The sequence below is a fragment of the Pollicipes pollicipes genome, unplaced genomic scaffold (assembly GCF_011947565.3).
Source record: "Pollicipes pollicipes isolate AB1234 unplaced genomic scaffold, Ppol_2.1 Scaffold_4295;HRSCAF=5057_pilon_pilon_pilon, whole genome shotgun sequence".
NCBI lineage: Eukaryota > Metazoa > Arthropoda > Thecostraca > Pollicipedomorpha > Pollicipedidae > Pollicipes > Pollicipes pollicipes.
In genome coordinates, this window is record NW_023596461.1 from 36,701,257 (window position 1) to 36,715,696 (window position 14,440).

Consider the following 14,440-nt stretch of genomic DNA (forward strand, 5'->3'; position numbering starts at 1 on the left):
CCACTAAGGGATGACGTGACCTAAACTGAAAGACACCGGACGGTGGCAACTACACAGTTGTATAGGTCAGGTCGTTGTGACCAGCGCACTCCTAAAATAGTTGCAATTTCGCAATATTTTATTGATTCTAATTGCCAAAAGGGCGAAGGATTTTAACTGTATCGATGTCGTGCGTTAAGGCGTCTAGGCGTGACCGAAAACGAACGCCAATATTCAAGGGGTGATATTAGTAACTTATCTCGCGAACGCTACATTAGTGAACTTCTGTACGCAAAATTTACCGGGAGGATACTTTCCAACACATTGATCCTACTCACTCATATCGGTGGCTTAAGGTCGTTGGCGTCATTGGCTTCGTATTTTGCACCATCTATATGGTAATAGCCGACAGCTGACAGTCATCTACATCGACTTGTCCATCCCTCAGCGCATGGAGAGTCGTACTTGCCATACGGGTTATCAAATGTACTTGGCTCTGTGTGCATCTTTTTCTGCATCATCTGAAAGACGTCAACCGAAAACTGCCAGTTTTCGTGGCTTCACTCGTCTCATGCCGCATAACGCATCCTACTGGTTAAATGTACATGTACACCATTTCCATTTTCTAATGCCTTTTACACATATGCCCCAAAATAGCACGTTTAGCTTATACGCTACTGCGATAGGTCGTTTCTTAACGTCCTGCATGCTCAAACAATGCATTTTGCAGAACAGTTTGGTGAACTGATGTACTTGGCACACATTCCTACAGTTATGTGCCTCGCAAGTGCCTGTTGGCATTTGCTAAGTCATCTCAACGGCAGTCATGGCCAGACATAACTCGCCACGTTTGTCGTGCCCCTGTGACATTCAGCTGTGCGGTTAAGTAAGCCCGGATTTTTTTTAAACATGTAAATCCTCAAAACAACGTAAGCATACTTTAACTCCATGTAACAGGTCACTAGCTCAACGCATGTCACAGTGGATTGGGGACATGTGTGTGATGCACGATGGAAACCCTGTGCCTGAAAGACACCACTAAGGCTCCAATAAGCTGTTTCCTTGGCTTCGGTGAATGTACTGGTGGTCTGCTATAGTGATGAAACCAGTCGGGCATGGGAGGATTAATTCTTTCACGTGACACTCACGCCTGGCTGATGCAATGTTCACATATTGCGAAGTTTGGCAATTCGTTGCAAAATGATTATAGACTTCCATCGAATCGTAATGCCATCGCCGAGATGTAGCTCCGAATCAGTTGGGAAAAGAAAAAGAAAGATGGGAAAAGAAGGGATCCTAGATTGGGATCAGCTCCTCCCCCCGCCCCAATTTAAGAGCACAGCAAACCAAATCCAGCAAGAAACACGTACTTTGGTGTTTTCTTTTAGTGAGGAGTTGATGTAGTCTTCAGTGTTAAGCCCCTCAACTCAATTTTCCAAACCTGTGCCCTGAGTGGCTAGTTTCGGACTTGCTGTGGACTTTCAAACTTGCAGAGACATACGCAAGCCAGTGTGGGGGGGGGGGGGGATGTGCAGTGTGCGCAACCACTTCAGTTGGAAGGATTGTTGTACATTTGTATGTTGGTTTTAACTGGGATAGGCATTTTGAATATCATTCAGTACAATTCACATTCCTGCTCTTTTTAAGACTTGAAACCGTCTTGTTTCTGAGTTTGCCGCCCGTGAACTTGCAAAGGCTATTTCGTGCAGACTATTTCGAGGTCACTGAGACGTGCACGGCTGCCTACAAACGTCGCGCAAGTACCGCCACATCATTGGGCATGCAGTCCTTTAGGACAATACAAAGATGACAATGGAATAATTCGTGCCTGGCGTACACCGGCGAGGTTTCTAGCGTCAACGGGCATAAGTGGTGCTTCAACCATTTTGATGTCTTCCTTGCAAGTCTCGAACACGAATCACGTTTTACGATATATCATACAGGAACTTGAGCATTGGTTCTAGTTGTGACGGAGGCGAGACTTGGAATCGAACAACTTAAGAAAGCGCCGTACCTTCTACGTGAATGCACGAACAGTATAAAATAACGGACAAGTATTAAGAAGACCACGAGGAAGGGCCAAAACGGGTGCAAAATAACGATGTACGGAATCCGCAAACACGCAACGATTAACACGCCACCTCGGGGCAGGTTGAAGCACTACAAGTGATTTCGCCCGTACACTACGAAGTCAGTTTCATGGGCCAGTCTGGCAGTGACTCGGATGCCACAAACGCGCATCACGACGAAATCAAACAATGGCGCATGAAGAGCATATTTACTAAAAAGTGAATTTGTGTGTTATTTGAGGCCGCGTTTTACCCTTAAAGACATGCCACTAGTTACCATTAAGTTTCTTTCATCAAATGTGACGCTGATCTCGATGCATTTAAATGAGTAGCATTCCCCTGAAGAAGCAGGTGCTACCGTTCCTGTGTCCGCTGCAGCCGGGTCGGCGCGGTCGGCCCGGGCCGGCGACTGCTCCACTTGTCCTGACTCGTGCTGCGGCGGCGCCTGCTGCGACGGCCCGTCCTGCTGCGGCGGCAAGTGCTGCGGCGGCATCTGCTGCGGCGGGTCCTGCTGCATCGATGGCATCTGCTGCAGCGGCAAGTGTTGCCATGGCCAGTGCGTGGCCTCCATGTGTCAGGTGAGTGCCCCTCCCCCGGCGCGCGCCGGACCGTCCTCATCCGCGCATGGGTGAGACATGGGGATGGAGGATTGGCTGAGCGAGCTCGGAGTGGGGCACCCGGACTGTCTTCGAGAGAGCCGTGAGCTCTACCACGGGGTCATTGATGTTCATAGCGGCTGGGTGGTCACGAACTTCAGCCGATGTTAATTGCGGTAGCAGTACATAGTGGCATGTGACATGACGGGTTGCCTGCACATAAGCCTGCACAATATCAAAATACCAGAGTATGTAGGGATCTTTAAAACTGTTTTCAAACATTTGGCGCAAGCGTTAAACCTAAAATTAACTACAATCGGGTTATTGTTGGATTCCAGTCATTTACTTGTTTATTATTGGTTTATCTGCGTCCTTGATGCATTTGTATCTCCCCAGGTATAAACTTATCTGCCGTTACTGTGAAGCCGACATTCGGAAAACCAATGGAGGTAATGGATTCCCGTCCCGGCTGTGTTCATAAGTTGCATCTAACATGACGTTGCCTATGAATGACACATTTCCTATGTGTCTACCATGACGTTTCCCCACGACCCTTTAAACGTTTCCTGTGAAGTTAAGGCTGCTTTTGGAACCTAGTTTTGTTTGTTCGTTGTTTATATTCGAGTACAGACAAAAGCGAAACGCTAAACCTGCGCGTCTCTACTAACAACAAAAGCGAAACGCCTAAACCTGCGTGTCTCTCCTAACAACAAAAGCGAAGCGCTTAAATCTGCGCGCCTCTCCTAACAACAAAAGCAAATCGACCCACCGGCCACTCGTCCGAGCTGCTAGCTGAGGCCAGCTGAGAACGGACCAGGGCACCCACGACCAACCACCAACTCATTCGATCTGCTAACTGACACCAGCTGGGAATCGGCGAACATTGCTGATGAATACGAATAATCAAACATCCGTACACATGAAGTGAGTTTACGACGTAGTTGCATCATGAGACATTTGAATAGACACTGGGCTCATTAAAGGCAGTGTTCCACATTATAAAGGTTTTAAACTGAAAAAACGTCCTAAAAATCATTCGGTGCAGTTAAGAGCCCTACCCTTTTCAAGTCTAGTTTCTGAGATACATGCCCACGAAGATGTGCAGACTTTTACGGGGAGACTTTTTCAGGGTCACCCATGCATCCTTGACGCCATAATATTTATCCAAATCCTGTCATTCCAAAGCCAAGACATATGTAATTGTCGAGTAGTTCATGGCTGTTCGTCGTATCTGATGCTTGGTTTGATATATTCAGGAGTGAAAATCCCTTTAATACGAACGAAAATAGCACAATAATTAGCAAATATGGAGGTCAGCCCGCCCAATTCTATGCCTGAAGCGAAGAGAGCCAAGTGAAAAGGTTCCCAGCGTGGTAAACTGACCCCGCCACAACCGCTCCGGACACACGCCCGAACGAACGGACGGCCTGCCGGCAGCGTGTGCTGCGCGTGAGCCATTCTGGACCGTGTGCTGTGATCTGTTCACAGGGGCAGATCCCCGGAAGCCGGTCTGGAGGCCGTGCGGTCCTGGCGCTCGGCGTCTGATGCCCGACACACGCAGAAGACGCGCCGGTCCAGTGCAATAGTGCAGTGTTGACGGTCTGCGCGCGCTTAAATTGTGCTTGTCGATGACCTTTTCGGTTGGACCTGTTTAATAAAAAGACGGAGTTGTCCAGGCAAAAGGACGAGGTAGGTTGGCATTTGGAATAGCCTGCATATCGTCAACGGCCATCTCTTATGCCTGTTAATGTTAACACGCGCCCGGGTGGCCAGCTGCATACCCTTCGCTCGGGTGGGGGGTGGGGTCAATTTGACCACCTGAGATCTCGGGAACTAAGAGAGCTAAAGACACCAAATTTACAGGCTGTGTTGACCTGAACGTGAACTCATTTAGGCCAAAGTTTGAGGTTACTTGGACACGACCTCCGGGCCAAATATGATCAAAAGGTGTCAAATTCCAGGTTGGTCTGCAAAGTCACCATAGAACCTGCCTTTTTGAGCTAAACCTTTTAAGCACAAGGTCACATATCCATGTGAGGCCAATGACCTTTTTTGACCCTTTGGAGATCATGGTAATTGAAACCATACTAGACTGCTCTGAGTTTTGCATTTGAATAAACGAGAAAGATTGCGCTGGGCAATATGTTTCTAAAAACCAAATGTTGACCTGGGTCAGTTTAGATCAATGACCTATTTGGACTTCTAAGAAGTCCATGGAATATGTCTAATGCGGTCCCTGCTATCAATAAATTCGAAATGAGCACCAGAAACTATCCCCTACAGCAAGCTCTAGAGTAATAAACAGGTTGGTTTTGACCTTGGCTGACCTTCATGCCTGATGTTGGGTAAACTTATGTGCTCATTTCATATTTGTGTTGCATGAGAAAGCATCTCGGAGACGTATAGCTTCATTGAACACTCCGTTGTTGCATCAGATTGAACATTTCCCCAGAAATTGATTTGGCTGAAACCATGACCTGACTTTGACCTTCCATAGGCTAGCGAACTTGCAAGGTATGTCTAATTTTGTATACCAAACGATCCGCTATTTAATTGCCTACAGCTATACAAAATTTGGTGCGGCTACGCATCACCGTTCGGAAACCATTCTGGAGAAACCTTCGCGGTCAATTTGACCCCCACCCAAGCGCGTGTTGATTGTCATTGTTAACGTCCGCTATAACCCAAAGCAATATATTTCACTAAACAATGCAATCTGATAAAACAGTATCATTTATATACAAATACCAACTGCTCAATCAATCTGAGTATGGTAGGAACTTTCGCATCTTGAGTAGCAGAAATATAACTTTCTGGGTAGTGGGTCTGAGAGCAAACAAAGAAGACACTCGTGAGGCGACGTGTGAGAAATAACTTGCTTTGATAGATGGCCAACATTTGTGCATAAAACATCATGTGCATAAAATATAGAAATTTAGATGCCTTTTGCTCGCGTAATGTTTCCGTCCCTGCCTTCATGACGGAACTCACCAGTAAAATGAAACAAGCTCAAACGCTGACCTTGAACTGTTCCAGTCATGCCTAGTATGCATGAAATTTTGCTTACCTTGTCTTATTTCCTCTCATGTTATTATAAATTGCAACGCATGATGGGTTAATTTTTAATAGTGATATGTTCTAAGCGTGCGAACTTTTTCTGGTGGAGCGTCGGATGGATTATCTGTAGTCCATTATCCAGGGGTTCTCGCGGAGATTCAAATCATCCAGCTAAAAAAAAAAAACAGTGCAAAATTGTCCGACATACCTCATGGCTGGCCAGCAAACGGATTTATTTCTGTATTTGGCCTACCTTCATCTTAAAGTTAGGGCGGGGAGGCTTGAGCCCAAGCTGGGAAGGGGAGGAGGGGGGGGGCTTAAGCCCATCCCCCAAATGAGCAAAAACCCTGCCTCCAGCGAATAGTCTGAGCAATATGGGTTTCGCAGCCCCTCAGCAGCTTGTTTCGAGCAAAGGCGTAGCCAGCGAATCATCCCTTGAACATGCGTAGCAATTTTTCAGCATATATGGCTCCAGACAGAAAGCTACAAACCAGCGCGATGCGCTCTCACTGAGCTACGCCTCCGTCTCGCCCTCCCTTCAGGAAATTGTTGCCGCGCCCTTGGTATTGGCTGCCATTTTCTTGGGACTACACGATTCCTTTATTGGAACTGAAATTTTGGTGCAGGGGCGTCACTTTCTAAAATCGGCTGAGAGGGGGGGGAGCTCAGTCGAAAATGTTTTCCTAGCCTAGCCGCAAAGCTTGATTTCTTCCCGGATTTCAGCCACTTGAATTTGCGTCCGCGTTGCCGAAACTAATATTATTTAACACTGTAGATTCAAAACTGTTTTCAATTCGGAAGAATGATGATTTCACATTTCAAGTCAATGTGTGCTGCCCTTTTGTAAAAGTCTTTGAATTGGGTGTAATTTACAGGAGAAAAACATCTGACTAAATATTAGCAAGGGATCACTGATGACTACCGCTGTCGCCGATCGTGTCGTGTAGCCACCACAGCTACGATTATGCGACAAATGCATCCTCCATTGTTGAGGAGCCCATGCTTTGACTTTTATCTGGGCCACCCTGCACTTTGAAAAGCTGTCTAATACTGCAGTAAATTGTTTTTATCCCAATCCAGGGGTTATCATTCGAAAAACTTCTCAGATTGTCAAGATAACTGCCATGCATTTACTTGACCAAGTATTCCTTCTTCGTTCATATCCATTGAGGGCCTCAGAGGGTCAGGGGAAGTGCTCAAATAAACATTGGGGGCTTAGGCCCCCTTCCGAAAAATATCCTCTCTAGACGACAATGTTTCTCTATGTAGTCAATATGCTCATCAATGAGTCATTGTCTGATTATGTAATGGAACGCTTGCATGGTAAGCACTCTCTTGTAGTTCTTCAATGGTGGCCCATGGCGTGAGATGGATGTGTGCTGAACCACATATCGTTAAGTGCTTGTAGTTTGGCCCTTTCTCGTGGTGTTCTTGCTTATTTATCCGTGAGTTTAAAGTGCTTGCTTGCATTCACATACTCGGCTAGTGCTATCCTCCAAGGAATATCACTATTGCCGCCACGTGCCATACTGCCCTATTCAAAAATAATCGTGAGCGAAGGTCTGAAAGCTCCGATTGAACTGAATATAACAGAAAGGAAGAGCAAGTCCATGAGAACGCCTGTCCGGTCAGAAAATCACCTGCGAGGCGGTGAGGGGAGTGTACCACATTTACATGGCGTTTTGAATAGCAATAGTCATCTTGAGGACCTTTCGGTGCTGTTTATAATCCTGCCTCTCTTAAGACCCAAGCTTCTCTAGTTTTTGAGCTACACGCCCGCGAAAATGGGGCAGGGTATATCGGGAAGAGTATTTCAAAGTCACCTGGGCATTCACGGCGTCATAGTAACGTCAATCATGTCCTGCCATTTCGTAAGCTGTGCGGCGAACGAGGCCAGGGAAATATAATCGTCTTGGCATTCATATCTGGCGTTCGAGAGCGCAATTTCCAGATATGGCGTCGTCAATTTGCCCTTAATCAATGTTGTGCAAGGTACGATGATGTGATAAAACGATGACGTAGGGAGCAGAATATCTACCAAGCAAACCTTGTGTTGTTTGGAGCAGCCTTTTCCGCTTAAAAATATACCAATAGATCTAACTGAGCTAATTTCATCATATCTGATGCTTGTAGCATATCTGATGCATCATATCTCCAAATGTTGAATATTCCCTTTAAGATACTCGTGTTTCACGTTGCATTTCTGCATTATTTTAAAAAGGCACAGCCTCTTGCAGTATGTAACAAAGTGTTATCAGTGATGGAATCTTGTATGTTTGCGCAACACTGGCTGACAGCTAGGTGACAGCCGTTGTATCTGATAATCGTGTTCACGAACGCCAGAGGTGAACTCGGCAATTATTTTCTTCCTGGCCTTGAGCGCAGCATGGCCAGTGGAATGGCCATATCTCAATTACGTTATTATGGCGTCATGGATCTATGGGTAACTTTGAAGAAGTCTGCACGAAAATAGTCTGCATATTTCTGCGGGCGTGTAGCTCAAAAGTTGCAGTATCTTAACAAGAAAACTAGAGTTGTTCAGAAAGGCACCACTATAAATTGCCCCGAATAATCTTGATGCCGCCGTCCTCACCGTTGTCATATGCTGAATGGAGAGCTCAGGCAATGGCATGGTCGTCAATAACCTGGTTCTGCTGAAGCGAGTGTCCTGTATTTGAAGACATTGAGGCAAGCATCAGATGTGATGGACACAGCTTACTTGTAACCATTATTATGCCCCCAGAGGGGGTGTTTCACATTTGTATGGGGTTTAAACTGAAATAGCCAACTGGAATTCCTTTTGATGCAGTTCACAGGCATGCCGACGTTTTTGTAACAAAAAGCCCTCTGTTTCTCGAGCTAACAGTCGCGAAGATGTGAGAGAATATTTCAGAGACACCGTGGTATCTATGACAGAATAAAAGCGTCATTTAAATCCTGCCATTCCATAAGACATGCGGCGGTCAAGACTAAGCAACCAGGTCACTACAACATAACCTGTAACAATCTTTCGGCGTGGGTTTTCCAACTGGTGATGTCAACCCGGCATTGGGACGGTTTATCGCTCGCTCGCACTTGGCGGCGCACTGGGAAAGCGAGGACTGCAAAGAAACAAACTTAAAGATGTAGCGTGGAGTACCTAACGCAATTTATCGCAGTTTCCAATTGTGAGAACAAAACGCTAAAGTTGAAAAAACCATAGAACGTAGCGCGAAAGTAGATTTGTGCTGTTTGTTTTTAGTTCAAAATCCCATGTCAACGTGGAACATTCCCTTTAAGCAGCGCGAAATAGTCTGCACAAGCTTGCGTACATTTACCTCTGAAACAGAGGAATGTGATCTTACAAAACTGCTGGGCATAGCTGTGAACTGCTGCGAAAATCTTATATGCCATTTGGTGAATTAACAACAGCTGTAACTTAGGCCCTTAGGCCCAGCTTAGCTACCGGGTCGTTCCGAAAAACAACTCGGCGGTTCTTTTACCGCAAATGGAACAATGGAAAGAACCCTAGGCGGCGCTGAGGGTTATATATCCTTCATAATTTTTTTCAGCTCATTCATCACGCGCTCAAACCTGAAACACCCAATTAAATAATGCTAAAAAACCTGTTCGCTTCAAATGCCTAAGGCGACTAAATTTGTTGGATGCATTTCCGGTTCAAGATATGGTGCCGACCGCCTGACGTTATTACGCCTATGCCATTCCTTAGTTCTTCCCATCATTGAATATGGCTCCGTGGTATATGCAGGAGGCAGCCAGCACACTCTCAAACCATTCTCCGCCATACAAAATATGTTCTTGCAAGTTGCGCTGAGAGTTCTGTGTACTTCCCCGATTGCAGCGCTTGAACTGGACGCTCACGTCATGGCTCTTGCCCTCCGACGAATGGAACATACCTTGAGATACATAACAAAAGTGCGACAAATCCCAGGCACCCAGCATTTAAATCCATACATATGTCACCTCAACTCCACCGTAACCGCGTCGGGCCTGCAGAACGTGGGTCAGACCTTACAATAGTATTTCGGACTACTGCCTACTTTCCAGTTTGAGTTACCGCCTTCTTCCGTGCCACCTGCTTTAATAGTACCACTATGACAGTCAACCCCTCGGAAAGTTTTGTTTCTTTTTTATGATACGAGACGTTTTTCCATAACAAGTCCATCAAGCATCTGATCGTCTTATTTCCAACAAACGAAGTAGCAGTTTTGTTTACACCGATGGCTCCAAGGCCAATACCACACCGGATACAGTAATTTGCATTGAGCATTACCATAAAAATTGTCAGTTACCGGATGGCACCTCAGTATATTTGGCGGAATGATTTGCTCTCCTTGCGTTACAGCACATTCAACAACACACCCATACATCGAGGACAATAGTGATTTGTTCGGATTCGAAGACAGCTGTACAATCTCTTATCGACCCAGACTTCACCCACCGCCTCCTTGTTAACATCGCCAATCTTCATCATATATTACACAAAGGGCATAAGCGTCACTTTTTTCTTTTTTTATTCCAGAACATAGAGGCATCATGGGCGGAGCGGACGGGCTAACCAACCGGCCAAGGAACACTGACAGCCTCACACATCATGGAGTTCCCCCTTCACCATGCATGTACAAAGCATTCGATTCGCTCTCTGACAAAACAGTTTTGGGCTACGACAATGGACGGATGCTACCAGAACACGAAGGCTACTAGCGAAGACTACGCAGACATGACGTCACCATGGGCTAAAGTTTGTTAGCCCGCAGTGTGGTTTTTGGTTGACACTACGAAAAGGTTGGTAGATACTAGTCACGTGATTACAAACGGTGATTTCGCCACTGAAGTGGACGGCAACCCTGTTCTTCACCTTCATTCTAATGTTTTGTAGATAGATGTGATAATCTTGCAGTTCAGCCCTTCTAAACACAAGTCAATACTAGGGTCTGATTGCAAAAATAGGTCCTACTAAGCCACGCTCTCTAGCTGAAGCACTCGGGCAATATTCGTCGAGGCCAACGTGCGTAAATATCTAGATGTTAAATGCTTTTAAAAAGTGAAATTTAAAGGTGAATAAACAAACATCGCGTGAAAAATTCACATTAAATTAATTAATGGGCAAAGCTTGCGCATACACTTTTGCCCCGCAGTACCTAAAATGGGGTGAGATGTGAAAATAAGTTAATGTGAGGAAGGCAGGCGCAAAAAACTTCGCTCTTGCTGTGCTATGATCTTCCTAGCTGTAGGTTAACTGGCAGATCTATAATGTTGGATGGGTTAGATCAAAATGGTGTGCAGAGAATAACACCCCCGCCACCTCAAAATATCCCTGTTGGACCATTTTGGAGCTAAGATATGGGCCTCGACTCTTTGACTACCAAGAATCGCGAAACTTATCAGAAATCGGCCATTTTGCAGGAAAATTATGCCATCATGAACTGAAAGGGCACGCGCTGTATTTAAGACCCCGAGGTTCACTACTTACTAACCCCATAAGGGCAGGCAAACCCTACATCCACCCTGACAACGCTCCCACTAAAGGCTACAGGATGTGCATTCCAACTCCTCAATGCGCGTCCCAGGGTGCTGCGAGCCCGTCTGGCTCGCCGTATCTCATTTTCATGATGTTGTTGTTGTTGTATGTTGTACCTTTTTATACAGACTATTTCTAGGCACTTCCGGCTAGAGTTCATCGGGATAAATCACTGGAGAGTGGGTGATCCCATCTGTCTGTCGGAGGGAGGCTGGAAACGAATTCATCAATAATGTTGTGCCTGTGTTGCAAATCGACGCCATTTCCCAGCTGAAAATGTTTCACTCGTTGTGCTGGCTCGAAAATAAATTGGCTTTTGGACATATTTGTATTTAAGTCAGCCCGCAAAGAACAGCGTTATCACGCCGCCATATCTATGGTACCATATGACTTAGCCCCATGATGACCTCGCAGCATCGCTACCCAGAATGCAGTAGTGCGGAGTCTTGCAGAACACGACATGATATCAAACCAGACATTACTCTTTGGCCAACAGCATCTTGTAAAGACTGTCCGGAGAAAAAGGTGCTGGCCTGTCTACGAATTGGACACACTTCACTCACACATAGTTATTTACATACATACTTAAGTCACCAACGTCCTCAGTGTCAGCCGTGCGATTATCCACTTTTGGTTAAACATATAATTGAGTGCACCAAATATCAACAGCAACGCACAAAATGCAGACCTTTTGTCGTAAGCGCAATGTCGAGTTTTCTTTAAAAAACGTCCTTGGCGATGACTATCTTCAATTGTTTGACATTGTACATTGTCTTGAACTTTCTCAGAGTTACCGGCTTGCTTCAAGCGATGTAAACGTCAATAAACGCACTTTTTCCTTCACATACAACATCTACTATATTTCTGAAAGAGAATGCTTCTCTTTTGAAGATATTGAGGTAAACATCAGATATGAGGAGAAAAGCTTACCTCTGACCATTGGTAAGCTTGGAAGGTTCAAAAACCACCCTAGGTAGCAAATTTCAACGTTTGTAAGATACGACCCATTACGTCACTGTTTGATGGCGTCATGAATTTGTTTTGTGACGACAGCCATGCTTGGCAGCATCTGGCAGCCAGACCTAACGAATGCCTCGAAACGCACGAAAGCTGACAGCAACCGGCTGCTCCCGTGGCGGGGGCTGTGTTGAGTAGCGGATTTATGGTTGACTTGTTTGTGGATTTTTTCGTTTCGGTCCTGGTCGAAGAGAAGATATGATTGGCTGTTTAACATGCGCAACGTAGCAACCGCCAGCTTTTTGGGTAGATTATTAAGGTCAGAGCACGATATGCTGTGAACACTGTCATATAACGTCATGAATCTGTTACCGACACCTCCTGAAGACTTTTGAGGATGTCAATGATGAATTGTCGACTTGTGCTTGCCTGCAGTGATGTAATCCTGACATTGATATCACGTGATGTGCAAAGAAGTTTCTTTATTATCTGTGAGTGGAAATGCAGTTACATGTACACATTAGTAGTTCTGTAACATTGCTACGAATTGGTTGTCAAAGCATTACTATTTATATTATCAAGATGGTAAGGTGGAACTACCAGGAATGTTTTTCTTGCCTAGGATTATTTATGCAGTTACTAGTTAACCATGATATAACCATTGTGGCGCAGCAGCATTCTCGCTGGTGGTGGTCCTTTGGCGTAGTTAAATCAGCTGCTACCAGTCATTCATAAATTATAAGCTGTTATCTCATAGGCTTGACACAGAGTAGTCAACCAATGTGGTACCTTGCGTAATGGCACAGGCCATCAGTGTCATCGTGGCGCTACCTCAGTGCTGCACTGTGGCATGGCATAATGAACGATGTTACGGTTTTTGTACTGCAATCCCTGCTGTTTTCATGACAAATTACATCATGAAAAGATGGGTCAAGCATGCATCCTTGCATTAACTCCGCATCTGACATCTAAGTGACCAAAAGCACATGACACAACATACAAATCACTTTCAGCAAAGCACACAACCATTAAGTGACATCACTTGCTCAACCTGTTTTGGGAATCCACAAAACATCGATGACAAAGACGCGAACACCTCGTCTGCTTCCACGGCCATGCAACATGCTGCAGCCATCCGGCTGGCTCCCTGAAAAATATTGTCCACACAAGTAATAAAAGGTGCATAACAAAAAAAATACAACATGTTGTAAAATGATGCTGCAAACCTGCTGAACATCAACAATGCGATAAGTGCATGAAGTTCTGGTAAGATAGGCGAAATGCAAGGCAGTGCTGGAGCTGCCGGTGTTCACAATGCTCATGACAAAAATATTATTAAGTGTTATCCAAGGAACCAACAGCAACATTTCTCCACCCTTCTCAGTATCCGGCACCTCACATAAGTTACATTGACTGTGACAATGGATCACAAGCAATGCTTGCCCGCATACAAAGTTTGTTAAGAGAATAGTGTGTGCACCCATGATAATACAGCACTATATTTTCAGGATCTCTGAGTGGAGGACAATTTTGCAAAGTTTTATTATGCGAGTTTTACCAAGGATGTGCATTAACAAGCTGTGCTGACCTGTCACCACTGCCTAAATAAACTTCTGAAGTAATGACATGCAATGGATTAATTACATGCTGCAATATCTCAACGAGTTTAAAATGTTGGCAAGATCATGATGAAATAACAAATTACCTTTGAACACCACGGCAACATGGGTGCTAGTGTTTCCTTCAATTTGCCGACATCACTATTTTGTCCTAGATGTCCTAAGTTGCTCTACAATGTGCGTTAGATATCAAGTTAAGTATATATTCAAAATTACTGCAATACTTGCCTGATTGCCTGGCTAACCCATAAACCCGTGCAAGGTTCTTTGCTCCAGTACGCAAGGCACCAACCAAGCTGTCTGTAAGAAATACGTCAGTAAAAGAAAAAACGCCAGTAGGAGAAAAAAGTCATATTTGCCGTCGCGCCTTATTCCCTCTAACATTCGGGAGAATGCTGTTCATTTTTTGGTACTGTACTTTTTTGCAGACAGTGACGTTCCCCTTATAAAACATTGACCTATGAGACCTGTGGTCTAGAAGTAAGGCAAAATGCCCGGATGGCGACGAGTGCGGCACAACCCGAAAGAGCTCACGCCCACGTTCGCGACACGAATTCAGCAGCAAAATCTTTACTAACAGCCAGTGACCTTCTGCGAATTGTATCATACGTGCCGCATGACTGCTCTTGCGAATGGATCAGC

General features: G+C 45.2%; 1 long non-coding RNA gene across 1 annotated transcript in view; it reads left to right on the forward strand.

Moving 5' to 3' along the window:
* Positions 1-4,327, forward strand: part of LOC119096946 (uncharacterized) — a 5,274-nt gene extending 947 nt beyond the window's left edge. Inside the window, exons 2-4 of the long non-coding RNA XR_005094104.1 lie at positions 2,427-2,626; positions 3,041-3,093; positions 4,133-4,327. This is a non-coding gene — a long non-coding RNA (uncharacterized LOC119096946). The remainder of the gene's footprint in view (positions 1-2,426; positions 2,627-3,040; positions 3,094-4,132) is intronic.
* The last annotated feature ends 10,113 nt before the right edge of the window (positions 4,328-14,440 follow it).